We start from the raw sequence: 24,564 nt of genomic DNA on the forward strand, positions 1-24,564 counted from the left end.
GACGACCCCCTCCTCCAAGGTTCTGGCCACATCCCTTCATCCTCTGCCCCTTAGGCCCTGACTGGATTCCGTGGCAGCTTAGACTGGGATACCATAGGTTTAAAAATACATGTATTTGTGCCTTTTCACTGAAGGTCACTGATGCATAGAAATTTGAGCTAGGAGCTCAGATTCCTGAAGGATTAAACTAGGGGACTAAAGTCTGGACTTTTTGGCTAAAAATGGAAAGTTTCTTGCTGTCTTTATTCAGTCTTGCATAGGACTTCTATTAGAACTGAACATTTCATAACATGGAAGGGGGAGGGGATTGGGGGAGAACAAAGCCTTTTATTACACACAAGATGAAGAAGCAATTTGACTCATGTGGGCTTTTAATTAAATACGGTAGGGGAAAAAACACAGAGTCTATTTAGGCATTATGGAGGGTAATAGTTTGAATTGTATTTTTTTATTGAATATGTATTTTTTTATTTGTTGAACAATAACATTTCAGGCTACAGAACGCTTAATTTCCATGGTGCTAATTAAAACCAGCACATGTGTATCTAAGTGATTTGTCTAGACAACAGACCAGGCAAGCTGCAATCTATTCTTTTTTATGGAATAATCAGTTCTCTTCAGTTAAGATTTCTTTGTGTGTTGCTGAATTTAATAATGCGTTTCATTAAAATTCAGTTCTGTACTCCATCGAAAATTTGCATTTCATTATTGCTGAGCACCCATCAGCCTGCAAGCTGCCCCCTGGGGCCAAAGAGCTGATTGACCAGAAGGCTCAGGCCTCTTCCTCCTGTCTGAATAAACTGTGCCTGGAAGTCGAGTGCAGGAGGTCAGCCTGGTGGGAGTGGGTATTGGATGGAGAAGTAGGTAGAAAACATAATGATTTAAAATGGATTCATCAGGAAACTTCTTTTTTCTTTTTTTTGCCCCAGGCTCCTGAGCTTCCTTTTTCTTTTCTATGGCTCAGGTTTTCCATCTCAAAATGGAAGTAGTGACCTTTCCTTTCTGAGTAAAAGATCTCATATGGAACGGGACTTCCCTGGTAGTCCAATGGCTAAGAGTTTGAACTTCCAATGCAGGGGGCCTGGGTTCCATCCCTGGTCAGGGAATTAAATCTCCCATGCTGCAAAGAAGATCTTGCATGCTGTGAGTAAGACCTAGTGCAGCCAAATAAGTATTTTAGGAAACGATCTCACAAGGAACAAATAAAATAATCGGCGTGAATAACCTTTACAAATGATAAGATGCTGAAAATGTGAAGGCAAAGGGAGGAAGGAAGAGGGAGGCAAGGGGCACAGAAGGCAAGTTTGACTTCTTGGGTCCAGTCCTGCTGCGGGGTGACCCTTTGTGTATGCACACCCCACCCCCCAGCTCTGTTCAGGTGTGCCTCATCCGGCTCAGGCTGCGGGTGGGAAGGCTGTGGATGTGACAGGGCACAGCCCAGATGTGTAGAAAGATGTCAAAGAATTGAGATGCATGCAGCTGCCCTGGAGGCTGGAATAGGACGCCCTATGGGCCGGACATGGAGTTGCTCTGACTTTCTTAGGGAAAAGGAAAATGCCATGACAACATAGGCACCACCTGATGTGAAGAACTGACTCATTTGAAAAAACCCTGATGCTAGGAAAGACTGAAGGCAGGAGGAGAAGGGGATGAGAGAGGATGAGATGGTTGGATGGCATGACCAACTCGAAGGACATGAGCTTGAGTAAACTCCGGGAGTTGGTGATGAACAGGGAGGCCTGACGTGCTACAGTCCACGGGGTTGCAAAGAGTTGGACATGACTGAGCGACTGAACAGAACACAGGCAAAGGGGAACTCTCAGGTTTCAGGCCCCACCGTGTGGAGTGGAGCAGTCCAGGACGAGGGTGGGATGCTGTCTGCTTTTGCACTTGCTTTTTAAAAGGAGTATAAAAGGAGAAGAAAATCCTTTTAAAAACAAGTCCTTGAAGAGCTTCCCTGGTGGTCCAGTGGTTAAGAATCTGCCTTGCAATGCAGGTTTGATCCCTGGTCTTGGAACTAAGATCCCACATGCCTTGGAGCAGCTAAGTCAGAACTATTGAGCCCGAGTGCCACAACTAGAGAACCTGGGTGCTGCAACGAAAGATTGTGAATGATACAACAAAGATATCGAGTGCTGCAACTAAGATCCAGTGCATTGAAATAAATAGACAAGTCCCTTCACATTTTCCTTTAATTACAAAATTAATATATATTCATTGCAAAAATTCAAAAAATGTGAAAATCTCATATCTGCACACCCAACTTCCCTATTCCCCAAAGTCAGTGCTGTTCACGATGTATTTGATCTGCTATCTCACAGTTTTCATGAGTCAGGAATCTGGCCAAGGCTTAGCTGGGTCCTCTGCTCAAGATCTCACAAGGATGTGGTCAATGTTTTGGCGGGAGCTGGAGAAGGAAATGGCAACCTACTCCAGTATTATTGCCTAGAGAATCCTGTGGACAGAGGAACCTGGTGGGCTGCTGTCCATAGGGTCACACAGAGTCGGACACAACTGAAGCGACTTTTCATGCATGCATGCATTGGAGAAGGAAATGGCAACCCACTCCAGTATTCCTGCATGGAGAATCCCAGGGACAGAGAAGCCTGGTGGGCTGCCGTCTATGGGGTCGTAGAGAGTCGGACACAACTGAAGCGACTTAGCAGCAGTAGCAGCAGCAGGGGTCTCATCTGAGGCGCAGGTGGAAGAATTGATTTCCTTGCAGCTATAGAACTCATGGAAGCTACATCTGCTTTGAGGCCAGTGTTAGAGAGTCTCTGATCTACCTGATTAGACCAGACCCACCCAGAAGGATCTTCCCTTTGATTAGCTTAAGCACGCACTATGGCATTATTATTTAAATTAGCACTCCCAAAATGAAATACTTAGGTATAAATCTGACAAAAGTTTATATAAGGTCTATATGAGGACAACTACAAAATTCTGGTGAAAGAAACCAAAGAAAAACTAAGTAATTGGAAAGGCAGTCCATGTTCATAGATAAGAAGACACATTTTGTCAAGATGTCCATTCTTACTAACTCAGTCTGTAAATGCAATGCAATCCCAATCAAAATTCCAGCAAGTGACCTGAACAGATACCTCACTAAAGAAACTATGCAGATGGCAAGTCATTATATGAAAAGATGTTCCACATTCTAGGCCATTAGAGACTTGAGAATTAAAACCACAGTGAAATATCATTACATACCTATAAGATGTTCAAGATCCAAATAACTGACAACACCAAATGCTAACAAGGATAAGCAGCAAGGTATATGCAACAAGCATATATTCAGTGCTGGTGGGGATGAAAAATGGTACAGTCACTTTGGAAGACACTTTGTCAGTAGCTCCTTCGATAGCTCAGTTGGTAGAGCGGAGGACTGTAGGAACGGAAAACACTGTCAATTTCTTACAAAACTGCTCCTTGGTATTTACCCAAGTGAGTTGAAAACTTACGTCCACATGAAAACCTGCACACAGATGTTTATCAAAGCTTTATTCATAATTCCCAAAACTTGGACTTAACCAAGATGTCCTTCAATAGGTAAGTGGATAAATAAACAATGGTACATCCAGACAATGGAACAGTATTTGTTGCTAAAGAGACATGAGCTATCGAGCCATGAAAAGACATGGAAGAAACTTAAATGCATATGACTAAGTGAAAGAAGCCAATCTGAAAAGACCACATCCTGTATGATTTCAACTATATGACATTCTGGAAAAAGACAAAACTATGGAGGCAGTAAAAGGATCAGTGGTTGCCAGGGGTTAGAGGGGCGAGGGATGAATCAGGAGAGCTCAGAGGTTTACAGAGCAGTGAATCTCCTCTGTGTGATACTTTGGGGGTGGGTGGATATATAGCATTATACATTTGTCCAAACCCATAGGGTATACAGGGGCTTCCCCGGTGGCTCAGATAGTGAAGAATCTGCCTGTAATGCAGGAGACCCTGGTTCAATCCCTGGGTTGGGAAGATCCCTTGGAGAAGGGAATGGTTACCCACTCTAGTGTTCTTGCCTAGAGAATCCCATGGATAGAGGAGCTTGGAGGGCTATAGTCCATGAGGTTGCAAAGAGTTGGACACGACTGAATGACTAACACTTTCCATAAAATGTACAACACCAAGAGAGAATAATGACGTGTGGGTTCATTGATAGTAACAAAGATGCCCTCTAGTGAGGGCGTTGACAGTGGGAGTCTGTGCCTGTGTAGGGGCAGGGGGTATGTGGGAACTCTTTATATTGTCCCTTCAATTTTGTTAGAAGCCTAAAACTGATTTAAGAAAATAAATGTTATCAATTAAAGAAGATATTTATCTCTTTGTCTGCAGCAGGTCTTAGTTTTGGCACATGTGGTCTTTAGTTTCTGGCATGTGGGCTCTAACTCTCTGACCGGGGATTGAACCCAGGCCCCCTGCACTGGGAGCTCAGAGCCTTAGCCACTGGACCACCAGGGAAGTCCCTTAATTTTTAAAAAAGTGAATAGCTAGTGATTTTAGTGACAGTTACTCTTTTTTTTCCATTTATTTTTATTAGTTGGAGGCTAAAAACAAATCTATCTGGGTGTGTATGTCCAAGTCCAGTGTTTTTCACTGAGCTTGGCAGCCGTATAGGAAATCTGATCCCCAGCTGAGCGCAGGGGAAAGAGAACCTCAGGAGTGGGGACAGCCAGCCCTTCCTTACCCCGCGTGGATTTCAGCAAAGGGCCACGGGCCTCAGCTCAGCTCCTGACATTAACACATATCCGAGCTGCTCTGGGCCCTGCCCTGCAAACATCTGACAAACGCTTGTCTCTGGCTGCCCCCAGCTCCACATCTACTTCTGGCCAGAGAAGGGGGCATTACGGGGTCAAATGAGGAGAGGAAAGGGCACAAAGGGGGAAGCAGCGTGGGCTGAATGTGAACTGGGAGCAGAGTGGGAGGAGGGATGGAGAGAGGCAGGGGAGGGGGATGGGAGGAAGGAGAAGAAATTTAGGAGTGTCTTCTCATGTGTCGAAGAAAATGTCACATCAGGCAGGACTTGATAATTACTGTCATTTGTGGGATGTTTCAGTACAAGAGAACCAAGTAATTATGATGTCAGGAGCTCAGTGCCTTCCTCCAAATCAGCACCCAGTCACCAAGCGTGTACAGTTTCCCATCCTCGGGAGCTGCCTGGGCCTTAGTCACACCATGGGCTGCCCGCCAGAGCCCTTTGGGGAACCCCAAGTTCTTCCTCGTGAGGTTCAGTTCATTTCAGTTCAGTCGCTCAGTCATGTCCGACTCTCTGCGACCCCATGGACTGCAGCACGCTAGGCCTCCATGTCCATCACCAACTCCTGAAACTTACTCTAACTCATGTCTATTGAGTCGGTGATGCCATCCAACCATCTCATCCTCTGTTGTCCCCTTCTTCTCCTGCCTTCAATCTTTCTCAGTATCAGGGTCTTTTCAAATGAGTCAGTTCTTTGAATCAGGCGGCCTAAGGATTGGAGTTTCAGCTTCAGCATCAGTCCTTCCAATGAATATTCAGGACTGATTTTCTTTAGGATGGACTGGTTGGATGTCCTTGCAGTCCAAGGGACTCTCAAGAGTCTTCTCCAACACCACAGTTCAAAAGCCTCAATTCTTTGGTGCTCAGCTTTCTTTATAGTCCAACTCTCACATCCATACACGACTACTGGAAAAACCATAGCTTTGACTAGATGGACTTTTGTTGGCAAAGTACTGTCTCTACTTTTTAATATGCTGTCTAGATTGGTCATAGCTTTTCTTCCAAAGAGCAAGTGTCTTTTAATTTCATGGCTGCAGTCACCATCTGCAGTGATTTTGGAGCCCCCAAAAATAAAGTCTCTCACTGTTTCCATTATTTCCCCAACCTCGTGTGGTTATAACAACCTAATAGGATGTCACATGTGTACCAGGCCATCACCCCTTCCACATCTGGCTTGTCCTAGCAGGGGAACAGAGGCCTGTGATCTGATGGAAAGGGGAGAGGGCAGGCTTAGCACTGTGTAGCCCAGCAGAGCCCAGCCAGCCCCAAGGGGAGATGGCCAGACTCTGACACCCCTCCTTGATCAGTTACTGGGCGTGGATGGTCCTGCGAAGGGCCTGGGCTCGGCTGAAGCTGCTCCCTGTAGCTACAGCAGGCCCGAAAGGAGTGGACAGCCACGGCGGCCACAAGCCCTCACTAGGCAGATGAGGCCAGGGCGCTGCATCTGCGGGTCCTCTAAGTGCCAGTGCCGAGGAGTGTCCCAGGTCCCTGCTCTTTTCAAGGCTGATTCATCTCACCCGGCTTCTGAACCAAATAAGGGCAACTGCACCGTGGCTGTCCCTCTTTGGGCTTTAACTGCAGGTCTGTGCTTCTGTTTAGGGAACGGCAAGCACCTACTTGACACAGACTGTCCTGTGTGACCCTGGGTGTGGGCCTCGGGAGGGGCTCAACCAGGGGCTGGTTTCCCTCTGAGCTCCTGCCCAGAAGTAAGCAGGAAGGATGGCAGGCCTGAGCCCACATTTGGTGGCTCACGTTTCCAATAAGTCCTGAGATCAGTTTCATACTTTGAAAGCATCCACAAAGGGCAGGAGGTGTTAACCATCCACAGAAGAGCTTCTGAAATACAGTCACGACATTTGGAGACAGAATCGGCCTGATCTGCCACTTGGTTTGGCCCCACCCGCAGCTCGTGCACCCAGGGCACCCACTGGCCCCAGGCTCGGCCACAGCCCCCCGGGGAGGTGACCTGGATGGCCGCACCCAGCCTGCAACCATGTCTGAACCACATGGTCCAGGCTTGTCCTTGACCCCACTGATGGCTGAGCCCATGTGGTCACAGCCAAACTGACCTGGCTCCTCCTTCCCCTTCTGGACTCAGATGAAGCGCAGTGCTTGGTTCTGTTTTCCTAGGTGACTGCTCCACGAGAGCTCCCTTAATTGTGGGAGTTAATCGTGCCGTTAACGACACCTGGGGGCTTCCCTCATGGTTCAGATGGTAAAGAATCCGCCTGCAAATGCAGGAGACCTGGGTTTGATCCCTGGGTTGGGAAGATCCCCTAGAGGAGGGCATGGCAACCCACTCCAGTATTCTTGCCTGGAGAATTCCATGGAGAAAGGCCCCTGGCAGACTACAGTCCATGGGGTCTCACAGAGTCAGACACGACTGAGCGACTGTGCACACTAACTCCACCTGGGAGAGAGGGGAGATCAGAGGGGCTGCTGAATTTCTTGTTCTTCCTAGAGACCCCCCACCCCACCGCCACCCTGTGGACTGTTCTGCATAGGCATATTTCCGACGTGTGTGTTTGTATGTATGGTGGGGGGAGGGGGTTTCTCCCACCAATCAACAATTCCTCACCACCAGCTGGGTATCCTACAGTTCAACTCAACTCTGACACTGTCCACTCAGAGATCAACATGTTAAGGGCTCGATCAAGATTGCCATTCTCCACTCACACTTCCGGGGCCAGTCCCAAGTTCAGATTATCACCTGGGCTTCTGACCAACTGGCTATAGATTGCAGGTTCCCCGGGAGTTGGTAATGGACAGGGAGGTCTGGTGTGCTGTGATTCATGGGGTCGCAAAGAGTCGGACACAACTTAGCGACTGAACTGAACTGATTACCCCTTCTTTGGGTTCAATTCATTTGCTAGAATGGTTCACAGAACTCAGAGAAACACTGTACATTAGATTATTGGTTTGTTGTAAAAATCTACAACTGAGGAACAGCCTGATGGAAGAGATGCAAAGTGTGTGGGGAGGGTTGTGGAGTTGCCACACCCCTTCCAGAGTCACCGTTGTCCCAGCATGTCCAACCCAGAAGCTCTCTGGACTCTCTCCTTTGGGGTTTTTATGCAGCTTCATTACAAAGGTATGATGGGTTAGACCATTGGCCTCTGGTGACTGAATTGCATTTCTAGCCCCGTCTCCTCCCCAGATGTCTGGGGGATGGGACTGAAATCTCCATGCCTCTAATCTCTTGGTTGGTTCTCCTAGCCACCAACCCCATCCTTAAGGACTTTCCAAAAGTCACCTCATTAACATAACAAAAGTCACTTTTATCCCGCTCCTTGCTTAGGAAACTCCAAGTGTTTTGGAGCCCTACGCCACGAATTACTGAAAGACCAAACACACGTGACCTTGTTTCAAAGGACGGTTTTTGCAGATGTAATCAATTTCAGATGAATTATGAGTTATACCAGGCCCTAACCCAATGACTGGTGTCCTTATAAGGCTCGTCACCATCCCCACACTCACCTCCCAATGCAGGAAACTGGGGGACTCTTCTGTGGAAAAATGTATGATTCTAATGCCAGTTCCTCTCATTCTTCTGTCCAAGTCATTCATCCACTCTGAGTCGATGTGTAGAAAAGCTTTGACCAACCTAGACAGCATATTAAAAAGGAGAGACATTACTTTGCCAACAAAGGTCCTTCTAGTCAAAGCTATGGCTTTTCTAGTAATCATGTATGGATGTGAGAGCTGGACCATAAAGAAAGTTGCGTGCCGAAGAATTGATGCTTTTGAACTGTGGTGTTGGAGAAGACTGTTGAGAGTCCCTTGGACTGCAAGGAGATCAAACCAATCAATCCTAAAGGAAATCAATCGTAAATATTTATTGGAAGGACTGCTGTGGAACCTGGAACTCCAATAATTTGGCCACCTGATGTGAAGAGCTGACTCATTGAAAAAGACCCTGATGCTGGGAAAGATTGAAGGCAGGAGGAGAAAGGGATGACAGAGGATGAGATGGCTGGATGGCATCACCATCTTGATGGACATGACTTTGAGCAAGCTCTGATAGTTGGTGATGGACAGGGAAGCCTGGTGTGCTGCAGTCCATGGGATTGCAAGGAGTCAGACATGACTGAGTGACTGACCTGAACTGAATTGAAACTGGACATCTCAGAACAGAAATTGTATCATAAGAATGTTGTCAGATGCATAGGCAATCATGAATGTGAGAATTCTCAAGACCCAAAAAGTACTGCACGGTGGTCCTCATTATAGTTTACATTATGACTGTGTCATTCTATCTGTGTATGACCAACTTTTGACCTCTCTCAAAATTTAAACAAAACCCTGGTGACATGTACAACTACGTCCCATAAGACCACAACCTTCTCAGCAATTCATTTACCACTGGATATTTAATTGACTACAGAATTCCCTAAAAATAATTCAACATAAAAGGAGCCTTTAAGGAAATATTTCTCTTGTTATGCTTTGTACGAAATAACTGTGGGGATAAAAGTAACAAATAACCCCTTCTATCCACAGACGATTCTCTTGACTCAAGAGGAGCAAAGCAAAATATCATCCCCAGATTTGGCACGAGTATGCGTGGCCAAGGGTCCAATACCGAATAAGTTTCCCTAGCTCATCGGGCATCTGTCAGCATGCTCACGGAAATCAAACGAATGAACTCACAGGCATTAGCTCAGATAAACACCACCTGCTTCTTCATTTTATAAGATGGCTTTTTAATCCCTCCAAGTTGGAAATGTTCTTCCCAAACACCGAGTACTTCTTGAGGAACACGGTTCCTGATGAGAAGGAAATCCCCCTCCCACCTCGGCCCATTGCTTTGACAGGTGTTAATTATACTCTTGATCAGAGAGAAACATCTGCACACTGCAGCCTGGGGGGAGGCGGCACTTTGCGGTTCAGCAGGCAGAGGATAGGAAGTTGCTGGAGAGACTGACTTCCTGACCGCGTGGTAGCCATCACCGGGGTTTCCCATCACGGTGGCTCCCCCGAATCTCTGGAGGGCAGCTTCAGGGGCAAGACCCCAGATTCGTCAGCTTTCCTCCTCTGCATATGCTATTTTCCCTTCTCTTTCCACAGTCAGGTCCCCTGAATTGTTTCCCCACACCATCCTGAACTGGCCATTCTGACCATCTTTTCGGAGGCTCCTGGCATTGTTATTTAGTGGCAGTGATAACCTTGACCTCACATGCTGTTTTTACCCCACTTAGATTTCTCCCTAAAAATATATTTATATGTTTGGCCACAGGGTGCTGCCTAGATCTTTAGCTTTCCTGGGGGTGTTGCTCAAGGTACAAAATATAGGCTATATTGGGACTTCGCTGGTGGGCCAGTGGCTAAGACTCTGAGTTCCCAATGCAGGGGACCTGGGTGAGATCCCTGGTTTGGGAACTAGATCCTGCATGCCACAACTGAAGATTCCACATGCTGCAACTAACACGCAGCAGAGCCAAATAAATAAATAATTTAAAAAAAAAAAAAAAAGAATATAAGCTGTGTTACCAGTGCTTTTTTTTTTTTTTAATTTTGAAAAAAAAATCTAATTCCAAAATACATCTAGCCCTGAGGAATTGACCACTTGTACTTGGGTGACACTGGACAGCTGCCTTGACTCTGGGCACCAGACTCAGGCAGACACTCATCAGACAGACAAGAGCCATCCTGGTGTCTCCACTCCCCGAGCATTGCTCCTTGAGACAGGATGAGGTGCACACGACTGGCTGCACCGCTCATGGCGGGTCACCTCCCCTTCGGTCAGGTAGAGTCTCTACTTCCTAACCTCTAGTCCTGTCTGCTTCTGGCTCTGAAACATCAGCTGTGAATCCCAGCATCAGGGACCCCAATCATACGTTGACCCCAACCCTCTGTGTGGCCAATTTGGAGATGGGGCCTGTAAGGAAGCCATTAAGGTGAAGTGAGGCCGCAAGAGTGGGTCGCTGATCCAATGGGACGAGCGTCCTTATGAGAAGACACGCCCGAGAGAAGTGCTGTTCACCCCCTCCCCCGTCTCTCTGTGTCTGTCTCTCTCTCTCTCCCTCCCCCACCTCCTTCCTGTGTGCACCGTGCAAAACTCAGGTGAGGACCCAGCGAGGGGTGGCCGTCTGCAAGCCAGGAAGAGGGCTCTCATCAGAAACCGACTCAGCCAGAACCTTCATCTTAGACTCTCTAACCTCCAGAACTGTGAAAATACAAATTTCTAATGTTAAACCACTCAGTCGGAGAAGGCAATGGCAACCCACTCCAGTACTCTTGCCTGGAAAATCTCATGGATGGAGGAGCCTGGTAGGCTGCAGTCCATGGGTCGCGAAGAGTCAGACACGACTGAGTGACTTCACTTTCACTTTTCACTTTCATGCATTGGAGAAGGAAATGGCAACCCACTCCAGTGTTCTTGCCTGGAGAATCCCAGGGACGGGGGAGCCTGGTGGGCTGCTGTCTATGGGGTCGCACAGAGTTGGACGTGACTGAAGCGACTTAGCATCAGCAGCAGCAGCAGCAAGCCACTCAGTACTTCGTCATGGCAGCCCTGACTAAGACAGGTAAGTCTAGTTTAGCAGATAAGAAGCAAGCTCAGAAAGGTGACATGAATCTTAAAGGCGAAGTGAGATGCTAACAAGCAACTGGGGGAGGGGTCCCCCTTTTTGCCCAGAGGGGTGAGGGCTCAGAGAGGCAGGGAGAGGCTGGTGGGCCTGAAGAGCAGGGCAGAGCCTGCGTGCAGGTGAGGGCTCAGGATGTCATCCTAAGGCAAGCCTCTATTTTGAATAAAAAACGGGGGCATAAGTTTCCACATGAATATGGATAATAAATGAGTCTAATTCTGGGAAATCAAGTTTTGAGGGTGCAAGCCTGTGTGCCAGGAGTGGGTGGCAGAACCTCAAAAGACCTCAGTCCTGAGAATGTCAGGGACACCCACCTGGTGAGCAGTACCTGAGGTTCTTGTCACCAGGACACAGATGCCAAAGAACACATATTATGAAGACCACCAAAGAGGTAGGTGAGAAATGCTGAACCACACGGTGGAAAGAAGAGAGCTTCCTAATCCATCAACACCGTACAGAAAATCAGCTTCCACTGTTCACAGCTAACCTCTTCTCCGTGGAAACTGGGATATGCCACATCATTTTCATCTTTCTTCCTACTGTTTTCTGTGTTAACCACAAACCTACTTCTTGATCTCAGGCAGATCTGCAACATCCCAAGGTCCCAGGCTGGAAGAGGGTGAAAAAGAGTTCACAGCATCTTTGTCCTTACTTGTCTTCCACCAGCTGATTTTCTTGTTCCCACTGGCCCTGACTTTTGTGCCCTTGAACAAATGTCTGAAGGGACAACTCCCCTCCCATGCAAATGGGCACTTCTGTTCCTCTGGCAGCCACAGCGAGAATCTTGACTGGGGGTTAAAAGAAAATGACATCCGGGCTGCTTCCTAAAAGCTTCCTCCCCAATACAGAGTCCTTTAAATGATAATTGCTGACTTGGTCCTGTTATCAACCACCTCCTCCACCCCCTCAAGCAGCTGGGCTTAAAAACTATCCGCTGATTGCCTCCCTGGGGTTGGCTTTTAAACTCTTCCAACGTTGGTAATGCACCCAAGCATGCGTGAGTGCTAAATCATTTCAGTCATGTCTGACTCTGTGCAACCCTATGGATTGTAGCCCGCCAGGCTCCTCTGTCCGTGGGATTCTCCCGGCAAATATACTGGAGTGGGTTGCTGTACCTTCCTCGAGGGGATCTTCCCAAACCAGGAATCTAGCCCCACATCTCTTACGTTGCCTGCACTGGCAGGTGAACTCTTTGCCATTACCACCACCCGGGAAGCCCAATCCTGGTAATAGGGTATGTCTTTATGCATGCAAGCATGCACACAGCTATTTATTTAACACTATGTGCAAGACAGTGAAGGCATCGGAGGAAGATATCACTGCCCTCCAGCAGGAATGTGTGTGAACATGTGAAAAACTAATTTGCAAAGCAAGAGTTGAATAATACCAGCGCCAAAGGAAGAGAGAAGCCCTCAGACAGAGATAGCTGCATCTTTAATAAACCTGTCACCCCGCCAGACTCAGACACTCATGACAGCTCCGAGTGCTCAAGGCAAAGACGGCAGACCAGAGAAGGAGGGAGGCATTCAGCTACTGGGATTCTTAGCGTGAAAGGAAGATTGGCCTTTCGAAGCCATCAGCAGGAACAAATGTTTCATTTGGAGCCCTGGCAGCCTGTCTGTACCAAATAAACAGCTTAAACAAATAGACCTTGATCTTGATGGTTTTTAAATGGGAGTGATGTTGATTTTCCCAGCACCTGACTTTTGCAAAAATCACCCCATTTGAGCTCTAGAGCACTCTATTCCCCATCTCCTGGGGTAAATTGACTTTCAAATGAACGTAGCTGAACACCCAAATTGCTGTAAGAAGGATGAAGGCTGAGAAGTGCACCTACCTCCTACACGGCCACGATGGCTTCTGAAGGAGTTTCTGTGACTGTTTTCAGTCCATAGGTGCTGTACCCTTTTCTATCCCAGCAGACGTGAGAAGGCCAATGGAGCCAGATCTGGGTGAGGGCAGACTCAGGGCCAAGAAGCTGGACAGGGCATCCTCTGATCTGGAACTCAAGAAGTACCAGAAAAACCATCCTTTCTCCTTCTCACTTAACCTTTCACACAAAAGGAGAGAGGATTGAGTACTCAGAGTTGTGGTCTCAGCCCACGCCTGGGGACACGCGTGTAAAGGCTATTGGCTAGACTCTTACAGGGAGGACGGTTGGTCACTATATCCCTCCATCGCCCATCCATCATGGGGCCACCAAACATTTCACAAGCCCCTCCCACCACACACTTCTTATTAACCTGGGTGCTGTCGAGAAGGAAGAGGAATGAATGTGATAATGTCTTTGCAGTCAAGAATCTCGCACATACACATGTAAGGACATAACTAATGTAACACTCATAAAGCAGTCTCTTTCAAACTTGTGGCTGGGGATTTCCCTGGTGGTCCAGGGGTTAAGAATCCACCTGCCAGCGCAAGGGACGCAGGTTTGATCTCTGGTCTGGGACGATCCCACAGGCTGAGGAGTGACTAAGCCCATGCACCAAAATGAAAGTCCTCGAGCCGCAACAAGAGAAGTCACCACAATGAGAAGCCCGGGCACCACAACAAAGAGTAGCCCCTGCTCACCACAGCTAGAGAAGCCCACACACCACAACAAAGACCCAGTGAAGCCAAAAATTAATTAATTTAAAAAAACTTGTGGCTGAACCACTGGCTCCACAGTAATCAAGACAATGTGATATCAGTAAAAGTAAAGATATGTGGCTCAATGGAACAAAACAGAATCCAGAAAGAGAACCATACCTGTGTGATCCATTGATGTTTTACTAAAGTAAAAAGATAATTTGTGGAGCAAGATTAGTCTTTTCAACAAATGGTGCAGAAACAATTGGATATCCATACGCCAAAAAAAAAAAAAATAAAAAATGGAAGCTCAGCCCATACCTCACATCATACATAAAACTTAGCTCAAAATATATCATAGACCTAAATGTAAAACCAAGACTATAAAACATGGAGTGCGTGTGTGCTAAGCTGCTTCAGTCATGTCTGACTCTTAGTAACCCTATGGACTGCAGCCTGCCAGGCTCCTCTGCCCATGGGATTTTCCAGGAAAGAATATTGGAGTGGGCTACCATTTCCTCCTGTAGGGGATCTTCCTAACCCGGGGATTGAGTCTCCTGCCTTGACAGGCAGGTTCTTTACCTCCCGTGCTACCTCGGTAGCCCCATAAAACATGGAGAAGAAAAGGTAAAAGAAAATCCTTCTGACCTGAGAATTAGGCAATTTGGTTTTTTTGTTTTCTGTTTTAGATAAGACACAAAAAGCAGTCATCAAAACAGGAAAAAAATTGAACTTCATCAAAATTAAAAACTCTTTGAAAGACACTTAAGAAAATGAAAAACAAACCATAAACTGGAAGAACTATTTGCAAAACACATACACGATTTTTAAAAATTCAAAATATTTCTAAAATCTCAAAATTCACCAAAACAAGCCAATTTTTAAATGAGGCAACATATTTGAGCAGACAAGTGAAGAGGAAATATGGATGGTAAATAGAACATGAAAAGATGTTCAACATCATTAGTCATAGGGAAATACAAATTAAAACTATGAGATACTACCACACTCCTATAAGAATGACTAAAATTCATGTATATATATGTAGAGAGAGAGAAAGAACTAAGTACTTGGTGTTGGAGAAGACTTTTGAGAGTCCCTTGGACAGCAAGAAAATCAAACCAGTCAATCCTAAAAGGAAATCAACCCAGTTCATTAGAAGGACTGATGCTGAAGGTGACGCTCCAATCCTTTGGCCACTTGATGTGAAGAGCCAACTCACTGGAAAAGATCTGCTGGGAAAGATTGAGGGCAGGAGGAGAAGGGGGCGACAGAGGATGAGATGGTCGGATGACATCATCGACTCAATGGACATGAGTTTGAGCAGACTCCCAGAGATAGTGAAGGACAGGGAAGCCTGGGGTGCTGCAGTCCATCGGGTGCAAAGAGTCAGACATGACTTAACGACTGAACAACAACAAACACACAAGATACAACCAACTGGGACTCTCACACACTGCTGGGGGGTAGTCACTTTGGAAAACTATTTGGCAATTTCTCAAAAAAGTTTAACAAAACCCTACTGTGTGAGCTAGTCATTCCACATCTAGGTACTTTCCTAAGAGAAATGAAAGCACATGGGCCTAGAGTTGCCCTGAATGTTCACAGAAGCTATATTCATAAAAGCTCCAAACTAGAAACAATCGAATGTTCTTGAATGGGTGAATAGACAAATAAATTGAGTCTGGTTCCTACTGTGGACTCAGATATAAAAAGGAACAAACTACTGACATGTCCAACAACATGGATAAACCTTAAGAACTTTATGCACAGAGAAAAGCTACTATATGACTTCATTTATAAGCCATTTAGAAAAAGACAAAACTCTAGGACAGAAATCCAGAGGTTGCCAGGGGCTGAGTGTGGGAGGAGTGACTGACTTCAAAAGGGATAAGAGTGAACTTTGGGGATGAAGCCAATACTGTCTGGATCATGATGGTGCTTATGCAACTATATATTTGGCAAAACTTGCAAAATGGCAAACCTAAATTTTATGATATGTCAATTACATCTTAATAAACCAGACTTAAAATTTTTTATGATTATTACCATACTCAGAGAATGTTCTCTCTTTTTAAGCAAAAGTGTACCATTAAAAGAGAGAAATGAGGTATTATTTACGCTAATTTCTTCTAATTAATACACGACTTAAGTACCACAATTTTGTATAGAGAGAGCTATAAATAATGTATCTCACTCACATGGCATGGTCTGTACCTCGCATCTGACTGGGAACTTTTAGAGCCACTGCTTCTAGAATGGTCCCTGCACAGAATCAAGATGAGGAAAGTAGTCGTGAGTATTAATTCTCTGCTTCTCACTCACGCAGCTGGGGGAGGTAAGCACAGCCATTTCCTAAATGCAAAGGAAATTATTTCCATTTCCTAAATGCAAAGATACAAATGTGCAAAGATGAAGCTAGAGCTTGGCAAAGGTCACACGGCAATGGGTGGCAAACCCTGAATTTGAATCCACATCTTTTTACAGAGAAAACTGTCAATGTTCCTCAATCTTCTCTCCAGAAACACCAAAGTGGAAAGCATGGGGCAAGAGCTCTTGATGGAAACGTAAACCAGTTGAAGGGAAGTCGATGAGCGGGGCCTGAGCCTGTTTGCAGACCTGTGAGCTATTTCGGGTGCTTTCCACAGACCGGCTCAGCTGCCGTGACGCCGCCCACGGCTCAGCCTGAGCCTGCGCGGTGGCACCGGCCCAGGTGTGACAGGAGCCAGGACTCACCAGATGCTGCGCTTCTTTGCTCTGACGAGCCCTGAAGCCGAAAGAGCCCCTCTGAGGACAGACGACCTGGTCCCCAGCCCTGCTCCTGCCCGCGCTCCCTGTGGTTCCTCAGGACCCAAGGCAGGCTGCCCTGAGAATCTTCTCGTGTGGATAAGCTGACGCCCGTGTCCCTGCCCTGTGGGGTTTCATTAAGGGGCATTTACGAAAGAGCTCTGAGGAAAACGAAGTTCTGTGGGAAATTCTGGGCTAAACAAAGAGTTATGGTTATGGGTTAAGTTGTCCCAAAGAAAAGGTATGCCCCCCGACAAAGGCCCATCGCCAGGCCCGTAGAGAGCCTGCTCCTGTTCAGTGAATGAATGAATGAATGAATGAGCCCCTGATTGGCAGTGGTGTCATCCTACTGACGGATGGCTAACTCTCCACCCCCAGGGCCTCACCCCACAGAAGAGGCACCATGGGACATTGGCTCGCCCCTCCTCATCTCCCATCCTCCCTACCCCTGCATACCAGAGTTTCACCACACTAGTTTACACTAGCTGATTTATAACACACTAAACATCCTTGCTTCCTCTCCTCTTGGCCTTTGCAGATGTTGCACCCCCTCTCCCATCCCAAACCCACCTTCTGTCCCTGAGTGGATGACCGTCCTCCCCTGCCATGGCCCTTGGGCTGTGAGGCTTCTTAGCTACACAATTAGAGGGGAGCTGGCTCCTCCCTAGCCAGATCAGAGGTTCAGATCCAACATCAGCCTGATATGGTGGAACTTTGACTCCACCTGAGAAACTCCAATACTTTGGCCACTTTGGCCACCTGATGCGAAGAGCTGACTCATTTGAAAAGACCTACATGCTGGGAAAGATTGAAGGCAGGAGGAGAAGGGGATGACAGAGGATGAGATGGTTGGATGGCATCAACTCAATGGACACGAGTTTGAGTAAACTCTGGGGGTTGGTGATGAACAGGGAGGCCTGGCGTGCTGCAGTTCATGGGGTCGCAAAGAGTCAGACACAACTGAGCGACTGAACTGAACTGAACAGCATCCATGGTTAAGAGACCACCAGCCTCTCCCATGTCATTATCAGGGATGACGTCAAAGCCAGACCATTACAGCTGTTACGACACGGTCACCTCAAGAATCTACCAGAACTGACTGCCTTAAGCTCTTTGCCTCAGCTAGTCTCCATGAGTTTTGCAACTTACAGAGGAAGGAAATCAAACTTACAGAGAATCGATCTAGGACAAATTCACCCCTATCTGTAAAGAGGACAGTTAGCAGTGAGGTCACAACAGGTTGGCACTCAAGTAGCGCTGTCAATCAGCTAAAGCAAAGGCAGTGTGATAGATGCTCCATGGAGGCCCCAGGGTGCTCTGTACAGAAGGCCAACAGCGCAGAGAGAAAACACTTAAAACGAGTCCTAAGGAAAGACGGCGCTCTTTAGTGCACAGGGGAAAGTACCTGGATGGCAGAGGAATAGCTAAGGCAAGGCAGCCAGAGGTGTGAGCATGGGTACACGAAGTCCCTTAACAAACAAAGATTAAATATACACAGGGGAAGACATACAATAAAAAGAGCCCTATGGTAACATAGGTTTATTATAGCAAGCATTAAATTTACCCAGCTCTAACTTTCCTGGAAATCAAAGCATACAGGAAATTCACTAGATTATATAACTTTCACTGCTTGATATAAGTAAGTACACAGCTTGTCAAGGAACTATATCTTCCAAAAGCTCTACCTGGCATATACTTGGTTTTAACATCAAAAGCAATTCAAAATTAAAAGCAAGATGGGTAGAATTTGTCCACTGTAATATCTTAGGAAATCTTAACAACCTATATATGTTAGGGCTAATCGCTCAGTCATGTCCGAATCTTTGCAACCCCATGGACTGTAGCCTATCAGGCTCCTCTGTCCATCAAATTCTCTAGGCAGGAATACTGTAGCAGGTAGCCAATCCCTTCTCCAAGGGATCTGCCCGACCCAGGGATCAAATCTGAGTCTCTTGCATTGCAGGCAGATTCTTTACTGTCTGAGCCACCAGGGAAACCCTACGTGTGTTATGGAGGACAATAAATAATATAATTCTAAACAGAATCCAGCACAGAACCATATTACAGATAATTAGATACCTAACCATACCTTAACTCTGCTAACACTTAAATTACTTAGGGTTTAGTCTAGCTGCCGTGTCAGAGGCCCCCGAATACAGTGACTTAAAATAGAAATGTTTCTCTTTCACATAACATTCTGGATGCAGGCAGTGGGCCAAGGTTGGCAGGTATCTCTGCTTGATGAGGTCATTTAGGGACCCAATTTTTTTCTGTCTTGTGCTTTGCCATCCCAAGGCTGTCATCACTGTGCATGGGGAACTCTGGCCCCTCAGAACCACCTCAACAGTCCAACCCAGGAAAGATGAAGGAGCAAGCAAGGCAGGAAATTTAATACTTTAAAAAACAAGTTGATCTTCTAGATAAGACAAACCATTGATATAAAAATAATCATCTGGTTGAAAAATCATAATAATTTGGAAATGGCATGTACCATTTCCTCTCCCACCCTATTGGCCAAAAGTTAATCACATGGACACAGCCTCCAGGGAGGCCAGGAAATGTGGTCTGTGGCTGAGGTTAGGGTGGACATATGCCTGCCTACAACTCACAGGCTGTTGTTGCCAAAAGCAGAAAGGGCCATTAGCCTCTGCTGCAGCATCTAAATACAGGTGTTCACAGAGAGAAACCAACTGAACAGCAAAGGATTAAGTGGCTCACTAAGGCAGTGAGCTCATCTGTCCCAAGACTTTCTATTTCTCTCAGAGAAAAAAAATACTTTTGCTGCTGACCCTCAATTATGAGTAAAGAGAAGAGAGCATTAGAACAATTGAGGGAGACTTCCATAAACCCTCCAGGCAATGATTCACATTTCTACTCCTCTGAGCCCTCTGCCAAGAGAAAGGCCCATGTATGCAGGTGGTCAAGGTAACAAGCTGATGTCCCCTTCTTCTCACTTCTGCCAAACGTGGGTGATGTTTAAACACCATCAGACTGCCTCACACCATCTAACCCATCCCACGCCTTCCTCAGACTCTGAAACCCTCAACGGCCCCAAGAGGGCAGCAGCTTGGAATCCTTGTGTGGAGGTGGCATCAACAACCGAGGCCCCGCTGTCCCCAGGAACATGTTTGCTGTGGATGAAAGACTCTTCCCCACCATGAGCAGGACCAGGGGTTAAGGAGTGGCTCTGTGACTCACAGAGATGCAGAGCGGCTGCCCGGAGGGCACCAAAACAGGAGACGATTGGGAGGGAATCACATAGCTGCAAGCTGAGCTGGCATTTGATGAGGCTCCAGGGACTGACGGCAGGAATTCTGCACTCTCCCACCCAGGGCACCTCCCCTGGAGGGAGTGAGCCCAAGGCACCTGAAGGGCACCCCTCTGGAGGACACCGTCTATGCAGCAGCGGAGGCGCCAGCCAGGTGGGCCCGGATCCAAGACCACAGACAGAAGCCTTTGTGATAACCTGGTTCATGTCTCCCTTCTCCCCAGAGACTCCAAGTTCCGTAAGAGCAGGGGTCACACCTGTCTTCTGTCCTACTATGTCCTGCTATGTCAGTAAACCTTGGTTGACTGACATCCTCTCAACTCTCAGGCCCACCTGAAGCCACAGTGCAAGAATGTTTATTGGCTATCTGCTACCTGCCGAGAACTAAAACGAGTGTTTCCCCATATGGTATTTTCGTTCATTTTAACCTTATTGACAGCTAGGGATTATCCTCCCCATTGAGACAGAACCCAGTGAGCCCAGAGGCCCTCCTGACACTGTTCTCGTCTCAGGACTACTGGTTTTCAGCAGAGGCAGACCCCAAAGAGAGCTCAACCTCTCCAGCACACAGCCAGTCCCTTACCTAATCCTCACACAAACCCTGTGGCCTACGAGTCCATTTTCCACATTTTTCAGAAGAGGAAACAAGCTTGGAAGGGTTAAATACAACTTACCCAAGTCCTTCAGCTACAGGCACCAGAGTTGGGTATGAACCCAGGTCAGTCTGACTCCCAAGCACCAACTCCTTCCACCTATGTGGACTCAAGACTTGACCTTTTCTGTAGACGGAATCGTGTCCCTCCCACAAAATTCATGTGTTGAAGCCCATGTAACTGTAGAGGTTGTGGGACCTTTAAGGAGGTGATGAAGGTCAAATGAGGTCATGAGGGTGGGCCCTCACCTGGTAAGACTAGCCCTTCTAGGAAGTGGCACCCTCCTCTCCATCACGTGAGGACGCAGCAGGAGGTGGTCGCTTGCAAGCCCGGTAAAGGGTCCCCACTGGAAACTGACCATGCTGGCACCCCAGTCGCAGAATTCCAATCTCCAGCACTGCAAGGGAAAATAATTTCTGTTACTTAAGCCACTCAGTTTTAGGGCATTTTGTCACATCAGCCTGGACAGACTAATGTAAGATTTTTTCTAACATGAAATAGCTCAGAGTTGAATGGAACAAGCGTGGAAGGAAGGATTCCTTTCCCCATTGTTCAATATTTTAAGGGGAAAAAATAGCCTTACTATCTCCCAAGGACATCACAGGGTTTATAGAAGAAATGGGAATTGCTGGAGGGCCAGGCCTGCTGGTTTAACTTCCTCATAAAGAATTTATGGGGCATAAGCACTCACCAGGAGAGTCCAGAATCTCTTAAAGCAATTCCTCCCAGTCTGAAGAGCCTGCCTTATAAACGCCTGGCCCTCATCACCCCTCTCTCTAGGGGGCAATGCCTGTTCCCTCTGGAAGGTGGCAGTTCTGACAAGAGTTGCTCAAGCCTTCCCAGATACACAGAGTGTTCAGAACACCGAGGAAGGGGATTGGCGTCTCCCCAGTTTCCGAGAGACGGAACTGGAGTTCCTTGCAGTGGGGGTGGTGGGAGGGGTCCCCGGACTTGCTGAGTAACAATCCTTGAACTCTATCTCTCATCTTAAGACATGAGTTGAAAACCTGTCTCCTATGTCAAAATACAATGTTAGGAAGTATGTCTGAATAAATTGTGTTAAATAAGTGAATCAATTTGTGGGCAAACAATTACATCCAAAATGACAACTAAATAATTAGAGCTATTTGAACACCATGTCAGCCAGAGAGAGAAATAACACAAAAATAAAGAGGAGTGAGGAAGAGAAGAAGGAGGTGGGAAAAGTGAGAGAAGTGCGTTTTCCTCTCTGTTGACTTGCGGCTCCATCAATCACTCTTCCAAGTCAGTCTGTCTGCCGTCTATAATGGAGGCCGGGGCAGGGGGCCAGCACTGGGTGAGGGGCTGAGACTCAGAAAGAATTCCATCAAAGCCTCCTTGAGGTTCACCGCATTCTGTTCCATCTCTGCTGAATTGTGCTGAGCAAAGCAGTGTCTGAAAGTGGGAGGGTCTCGTCTCTGGGCTCAGCCAGTGGTCTATCACCATGAACACATGGCAGGAGTTCAGGGTCCTCCAGCGCTCTGATGGTACCCTCCTGGGGACATTCCAGGTTTGCTGGTAAACTCCAAGTTTGTGCTTCTACATGCCACGTCTCTCTGATGCCTCATAATACCCTTAGGAAGAAGGTATTGTAACCAGCTTCATTTTACAGGAAAGGAAAATAAGGCTCAGAGAGGCTCATTAACTTTTCTAACTATATAGTGAGTGACCAAGCCAGATTTGAACTCAGATCTTCTTGGCTCCAAATCCATTGCTCCTGCCACCCTTCCAATTTACCTCCCAGTTCTGTGTCCCATCCCTCTTTTATATACACGTATACAAGTCTAGACAAATTTGGAACTGGGCACAATTCAGACTCACCTTGACTGAGTGTGTTAGCCGTGTGTGCCCCTGGAAGGAAATTATTTGAACCTGTTAACAAAGGGGATATAAAAGGATAGAATTTAAGCCTGGGAATGAGCCTTGTAAATCACTGAGCCACCCCAATGTGGGTTGATGCCAAGGTTGAGGTGAATCACTGAATGTCTACCAGCAGGAAACAAGACTGGGAGCCCAAGCTCACACCGACAAAGACTCCTCAGGCTCTTTCATAGGAGACGATCCCCCAGCCCTGTCCCTTTCACATCCCACCATATCCAAAAGCCTCCACTTCTCCAACAACAAATATAACTTAAACACATTTGATGATTCACAGCACAGAATAGAAAGACACCCCACCATCCTAGCGGGTACTGGCTCTGCCAAAGCAAACCCTCAAGGCTTTCAGCAGCATCACACACCCTTTTTCAAAAGTGAGTTCAGCCTTCTCAGTAGACGTTTAGCCAGAAATGAAGTTTCGAATCTACATTTTGAACCCCACTGGAAATAGAAATGCGTTTGCTTTTACCACAACACGTGACCTAGCTCATTTCTGAGCTCTTTGCATGATCCTGTTTTTTCATGGATGTGGTACAAGCGGGTAAGACATGAGATTTATATGTAATTCTCTTATAAATGTTTTCCCAAGGATATCTAATTATCCCATTCAAACTCAAGTACATTGTCTTCTAAGTTTCCAAGTGGCTTAATAATAGAATTGCTTCATTAACTCTGATACATGCTTGGGAATCAAGCAGAAAAATTAGAGGAGAGCTAGAAAAACAAGCAGCTGTAGTCTTACGTGTTTCTGAGTTCTAAACACTCACGGACTTGGCAGCTGAGGTTGTTCGATCAAAAACCCATTGCTGGGAGCCCTTTGGTTAACGGGCTGTCTGCTGTCCCTGCTCCTCCCACGCCAGCCCCTCCATCCCCCTCCCTCCCAGAGGCGGAAGTCATCCTGTCTCTCCCAGCCACTCTCACCTACTTTCTTCCCATCATCAGTAAACTGGGCTCCACTCTCCTGGATAATAAATGACAGAACTGGGAAGACATCCGCCCTCCTGCTCCCGCATCCAGTCTGTGACCACGGCTCGTGTAGGTTTCTTCTCCATCTCATGCAGAGACCAGGGTGGTGTGAATCACTGTCTCTCTCCACTTTGGTTGCACAGAGGAAACAAGAACCCAGACAGCAGAAATGACTTGACCCAGATGACATCAGCCCCGCCCCTCCTTCCCTCCCTGGCAGCTCTCAGGTGGAGGCCCACTGCCTGCGACTGGGCTCCCTGCTGTATCACCCCCTCCTCCCACCTCCCCCACCACAGAGAGTCATGGCTCACCCTCCCGCCTGAACTCTTCAAACTCTACCCAGGCCAGATCAAGTCCCCAACCTTTCACTTGGCATTCGGGGACCTGAGGATTCACGCTCAATCTATCCTTCTCACTACTTGGGTCACAAACTTCCAAATGGGTGGTCTTCCAGGCCACCCTGCTTTTGTTTGCTCCGAGTCTCATCTCCTTGCAACTCAGACAACCAGTCAGCATCTTCCTGCCCTCCGTGGCCCCTCCCTGGCTGAGTCGTCCAGATATCTCAGTGCGGGGGCCCCCGCCCCCAGTATCTGTGGCTCCCTGACCTGGCAGAGCCCTCTGGGAACATGCCTCCTCTCCCCTGGGCTGTGGGCTCTGCCAGGGTGGAAGCCATGTCCTATTTGGGGGCCCAAGCTTAACACAAATCAGACACTGAGCAATCAGGCACTGTAGTGAATGAAGTGCCAGGCCTTTTTAAGAGGGATAGTTATCTGCATATTAAGTAATTTCCTCCAAATTGACACTAGAATTATTATCTATATTGTGAAGGATATCCAACTGAGTTGCTGGAATAAACTCTTTACCTTCTGGAGGTGTTGAGTAGGAAAATATTTGTACTTCGATTGTAGGTAAGACCCAAGCTGAGGGCCTTCTGTAGAGAGTCACCGAGGAGTCCCCCATGAAAAGGGGTGCAGACCTCCCACTGGGGATCCCTGAGCCAAGAGAACCATCCCTGCCCCTCAGGAGCCCCCACCACCTCTTCCTCCAAGTAGAGACTGGACTGAGGGGGACAGGGAGAGG

General features: G+C 47.1%; 1 long non-coding RNA gene across 1 annotated transcript; it reads right to left on the reverse strand.

Moving 5' to 3' along the window:
• Positions 1-8,235: 8,235 nt before the first annotated feature.
• On the reverse strand, positions 8,236-23,554 carry LOC122442659. The gene is made up of 4 exons (XR_006269691.1): positions 23,440-23,554; positions 22,462-22,512; positions 20,871-21,019; positions 8,236-8,363 (listed from the first exon to the last, which is right to left on the reverse strand). It is a non-coding gene; the product is annotated as an uncharacterized LOC122442659 (long non-coding RNA).
• Between the last annotated feature and the right edge of the window lie 1,010 nt (positions 23,555-24,564).

Source organism: Cervus canadensis, chromosome 5 (genome assembly GCF_019320065.1).
Source record: "Cervus canadensis isolate Bull #8, Minnesota chromosome 5, ASM1932006v1, whole genome shotgun sequence".
Classification (NCBI taxonomy): domain Eukaryota; kingdom Metazoa; phylum Chordata; class Mammalia; order Artiodactyla; family Cervidae; genus Cervus; species Cervus canadensis.